This window comes from Ambystoma mexicanum, chromosome 3p, assembly GCF_040938575.1.
Source record: "Ambystoma mexicanum isolate Mex_15411 chromosome 3p, UKY_AmexF1_1, whole genome shotgun sequence".
NCBI lineage: Eukaryota > Metazoa > Chordata > Amphibia > Caudata > Ambystomatidae > Ambystoma > Ambystoma mexicanum.
The window spans coordinates 210788032-210793549 of NC_090925.1; the positions used below are offsets into that span (position 1 = coordinate 210788032).

At 50.2% G+C, this 5518-nt stretch overlaps 1 pseudogene; it reads right to left on the reverse strand.

The window, feature by feature from the left end:
• Window positions 1-1723: 1723 nt before the first annotated feature.
• On the reverse strand, window positions 1724-3083 carry LOC138579871 (activated CDC42 kinase 1 pseudogene; annotated as a pseudogene).
• Between the last annotated feature and the right edge of the window lie 2435 nt (window positions 3084-5518).

The following is a 5518-nucleotide window of genomic DNA, read 5'->3' on the forward strand; positions in this document are numbered from 1 at the left end:
TGTTTTGCTAAAGTCACCCTAAGTAAGGCGGGCATGCCTGGTCATGGCCCTGAGCTTTCCTTCCTCATATACCCAAGCTCAGGGGCATGCCTGGTCATGGCCCTGAGCTTTCCGTCCTTATATACCTACCCAAGCTCAGGGGCATGCCTGGTCATGGCCCTGAGCTTGCCGTCCTTATATACCCAAGCTCAGGGGCATGCATGGTCATGGCCCTGAGCTTTCCGTCCTTATATACCTACCCAAGCTCAGGGGCATGCCTGGTCATGGCCCTGAGCTTGCCGTCCTTATATACCCAAGCTCAGGGGCATGCCTGGTCATGGCTCTGTGCTTGCCACCCTTATATACCCAAGCTCAGAGGCATGCCTGGTCATGGCCCTGTGCTTGCCGTCCTTATATACCCAAGCTCAGGGGCATGCCTGGTCATAGGGTAGTTTGCACAGAGTAGTCTGTGAAGTCCTCTTGCCTCCAGAAGGTCCAACGCTGGTCTCCGTCTCTGCCAAGCATTATTTAGTGTAATTAGCCGCTGGTGGCAGATATGCACAAGAGATTGGATCAAGAACTGCCCCATTCCACATACTCTGGAACGCCAAGGCTCTGTGGCGGTCACAACACGATAGAGCGCCAGGATGCCACTCAACTTTGAAGAACCTTTTCCAATGTAAAAGTCAAGGTGTACTCGATGGCCTCTAGAAGGATTCCCTCATCTTGAAATGTATACGCCAGCTGTAGGAGGCACTTTGAGCACATTGGCAGAAGAATCATGATCAGTCACGAAAGGAGTCAAAGTAGGATCATTCCTTGAGAGTCAGCCAAACCTCCCAGAATGTGAAGTTATAACTTTCCCTGGAGTGGTTAAAAAAATCCATTCAATGTCAAATCTACATCCATGGCCAACACCAGGAATCTCACCACAAGGTTCTCCTTTATATTGGCTGTGGCGATGTTTTATAAGTGGTCTTCACCCTGTATTAGTCCAGTAGGTTGGCCTTGAGTCTCTGCTGCATGACGTCTACCCTCAGATACTGTTAACATACAGGTTTCGGAGCTTGTGCGTCCAGTTAACGCTATGCCGGGATGACCAGGGCCTTACCTTGAGGTAGTGGACGGCCTTCATCGGGTGACACCGTGCACAGGCTCTTCAGCCTCCTTGACCTTTTGCTGCATCATCACTGTGTTGATCTTCTATAGTGAACCAGAGGTTGGCTTCAATTCATCCACAGTTGCTGAAAGGGGCCTGGATTGGCCAGTTCCCTTCCTGCCATTAGTTAGTCCAAGCTGAAGATTGGAGGCAGATATCCACTTGACCCTTTCCTCATCTGGACCCTGTCCACACTCCTCAAGGTTCAGCCACTGAAGCTGCGAGTAGTCCACCTTGGGAAAAGACTGCAGCACAAGCCATGGTCTGGGTGTTGTGCTGGATTCTTAACTAATGGAAGATCATAGAATGGGTTTGGTATACTCAGCTTTGTCCATTCTCGCAAGTGGTCCAGGATGTTCCTGGAGGGGGAGGTCGCTCACGCGCCAGGAGGGAAGCACTGGGAATGCTCTCTAGGTCCTGGACACACATCTGCAGTTGTCGGGGTGATCCCATCATGCTCATCTCGCAGATAGACTCCAAGCTCTTTGAAAGTCTCTCCATATGCAGAAGCTGGCTTCCAGTGGCTCTATTACATTTCGCTTCGCGATCACAAGCTTTCCTCCCATTCAAAACATCGGGCTTCCCTCAGCTGCGTTCAGGATCCCCGTCCCTAAGGCCCAAGTGCATTAGGGTGCTATGGACAGACAGGCTGATCTTTGCACCCGGTGGAAGGTCATCCGAGCAGACCACGGACACTGGAAAAAGGCCCACCTTCAGCGTCTTCTTGTTGTGACCTCCCAGGTGTGAGACTCTGGGCTGCTGTCGATGACCATGATGACCACGATAGGATCACTGGTATTCACCCGCAGCCACCTCAGCCCATTCAGTTCCAGAGCAGCTCTCACCTTCTAGAGCTGGGCCTCCAACAGGAGTGAAATGAGGTCCCTGAAAGTCGGCAGGGTATCAGGACGGTGGGCCCAGCACTTGAGCATAATGTTGTACATGGCACGTAGACAGTCCTCTGTGTGCTCCAGCCGCTCCCCATCCTGGTCAATCTTCATCAAGATCTGTCCACCAGTAGGACCCAGCCATGGGTCCTGGCCATAGGAAAGATCTCCCAAATGGTAACATCCAGATGTCCGAGGGTTGCGCGAATGTTCCTATTTTCAAACTTTCCAAAGCGCACCAAGCATATAGCATCTTGTGATGCACCGACATGACATAGTGGTCAGTGTTGCTGGAGAGCACCTGCATGAGGCCGAAGTAACGGATCATCACCTGGTCCTCGGAGGACAGCAGGATTTTGAGTGTAGCGAAGTCCCTGTGAATGAAGTTCTTAGACTCCAGGTAGACAATCCGTGCTGCCACCTGTGTGGAATAGTGCCAGAGGAGGTCCAGTTGGAAAACGCCACAGGTGACACACAGGTAGTCATGGAGGGCCCCCATAAGGGCCAGCAAAGTCACCATCGTGAGTGGCAGCGTAAGCACCACACTGTAGAATTGGATGAGGTTGGGGTGTTCCAGGGCATATATGGAGTTCACCTCCAGCAAGAAATCGTTCAGGGGTTCGGTGTCTGTAGACATGTCTGTGCGAAGGGTCTTCAAAGCCATGCTAATCCTTTTTTAATCTCCATTCCTGATGCTGCACCACTCCAAAGCATCCATCGCCCAGTTTCTTGAGGAGTACAAGGTCTCTCTTGTTGATCAGGCACTTCAGTACTCGGACTCAGTGTGAGCAGCAGGCGTGGATAGCGTGTCACCGGCGAGGGTATAGGGTGTAGTCTGTCTGCCCTGGATCATGGCCTGTGAACATCTTCTACATCCAGCATTTGGGCTTCACTGCAGGTTTCCACCACTTTATAGCTTCAAACAATGCTTTGAGCTGGTTTGCCCAGGCCGCTATGGTCCAGGTCCAAGGGTCGGATCGGATGAAATTGACGTGCAGTAACCGCGTGACATTGAGGTCGTCGCAGATCTTGGCGTAGAACTTTTTGAGTTCAATTATAATAATAATTGGTTATTTATAATGGCTTAATACCCAGAGGTATTTAAGCGCGGACCCGGGGATCGAACTTGTGTTGCACCGCCTCGTGTTGCTTCCAAGGTGAGCTCGTTGCCCATGAGCTATCCTCCCGAGACTAATCTTGTGAGGAATTCAACCATCCACACAGTGGGTGTGCACTCACCTGGGCTTTTTTTGAATGATGGTAGATCACCCGCTGGAACATGTGTGTGGCTAATCTGCACACATTTTCCTATGCTCACCGCACAACATACACAGAGACCTGCATACTCTGGGTGGACAAAGCCTACAGGCGCAGTCCCCCCTGTCACATTTAGTTGGGATATGACAGCCAGGATTACACCATGTCATCTCAGAAGGGGGAGGGCCAAACATTCCCCCTGCCATGGCCAGCCTAGGTAACGAACAAAGGCTCAGGGGGTCCACCCTGTCCTTCTGTTTAGCTCTGTTGCTGGTGGCAGGTCTGCATACTAATCAGAGTTTAATTCAAACAGGCCCACATGGGGCCTGGCTGCAGAGGCTAACAAAGGAGACAGGAGACCCCAACACCCTTTCATATGCACTGTGTCAAACTGATGCTAGTTCCTGCCTTCAGTATCGATTGACAGGAAAATGTCATGTCTGGGACTGAATGTTACAGTAGTCATCCCCGCAGGGAGACTCCATTCAGAAAGTATGAGTATGTGGATTGAGGGAGACAAAAAGTCTTGTCTTGCCACAGCTTCAAGGGAAACCTACTGCTTTAATCAGGAACCACAGAGAGCTCCATTGACCAGAGAGACCCTTTCATCCACAACAGACAGCAAGACAGGAAGATGGGTGGGACTTAGTATTACATATTTTCACCCCTTTACCTTTTCTGTTGCAAAGCAATCTGGTTATGACCTCGTGCATACAGGAAATTGTTGGTGGGGACCCAGGATTGGTTTGTTAAGGTAGGCTCAGCCTACACCAATCCCTGTGGTCCATTTGGCTTTAAAAGAGGATTGAGACCCTCTTTTGGGCAGATCATCTGAAGACTTCAAAAGGAGTAGGAAGGAGATCTCGCCATTGGACCCTGGCTGAAGGTACAGACTGCCTTACATCTTCCGCCAGTAAAGGAAGTCCCGAACCTACAAGAGGGAAGCAGGATCCCTCCCCTAAACATCCCCCAGAGAACAGAGGGAGGTACCGATTTCAGAAGGACCCTTCAGCAGCTCCATAACCATTACCCAGCCAGCACACAGCATGCCCTGCTAGCTTCTGCAGCAAGCTTCCTAGGTGGGAAGTGCCAGAGAGTCTCTGAACCAAACCAAGGATAAGGCAGCTGCCTGCAACACTCTCCTCGGCTTTGTGCCATCCATCTTAAAGGACGACACCAGCCCAGTGTAGATTATTTACTATACCGACTAGCCTTCTGTCAGTATTCTGAGTGCATCCATTTTCCGTCTTTGAAACTGTCATTCCTTTAAAGTGTGGGTTGTATTTTGTAGTGCACTAGAACTGTCTGTTGTGATAATAATAAAGTAGATATACAACCTTGACCGGTCAGTCCCTTTCATCATTGAGAAATTATTGTATTTTCGCTGTGTTGCAACTAACCAACGATCCACAACCTTTCCAAGATAAGCCTGCCATTCCATCCACGTTACCAAAATTGGACACTGAGGTTTATAGTTTACTTGTGTTTCCAATCTTTTTGGCTCACCTTCTGGTGTACTAGAGGTGTGTATCTGAATGATAGTTTAGAAACCAATATTCCTCCATGGACCACTGGTGCCCCAGAGTTTGATTCGTCACATTGGTGGCTGACGGTCGGATCTAGTTGGAGCCTTGCGCACAGCTTAGTCACCCAATGCTAAAAGTACTGTTGCAGGCAACATTTAGAACACTGCTAGGTATTTGTAATAATCATGGACCTTGACATCTAGACTGTGAAAGGTGTCCTACCTCAAGAGAAGGCACTTCCCCACAGCACTAAGGTTAATAAGCCTGAGTTGCTGATCAGCCTCCAAGCTTGGGTAGAAACCAGGGCAGTTGGGCAGAATACCCTAAGAGATGGGTTAGACCCTGTGTACCCAAATGAAGAAGACCTTTCAGATGGGGTAGTGGAAGATGACGAGGAAGACCGCATGAGCAGTGTTTCAAGCCAACCATCCCGCCGGGGAGCAAGCATGGTTTCTCAACACTCTAGAGTGTCACGGAGGTCAGGGGCTAGTGCAGCATCCCGCAGGTCCCAGCCCTCGGCACAGTCTCTAAGTGGCCCAGTATTTGCCCCAGATGTTAACGATGTAGCGGCTAAAAAAGCTCCTTTTGGGGGAGAGGAGACTAGCGCTGGAGGAACAAAAATAGCAGAACAAGATTGCAATGGAGGGGGACAGGGCCGCCATAGAGCTGTACAGACGGCACATGACGAGAAGAAGGAGGACAACAGATCC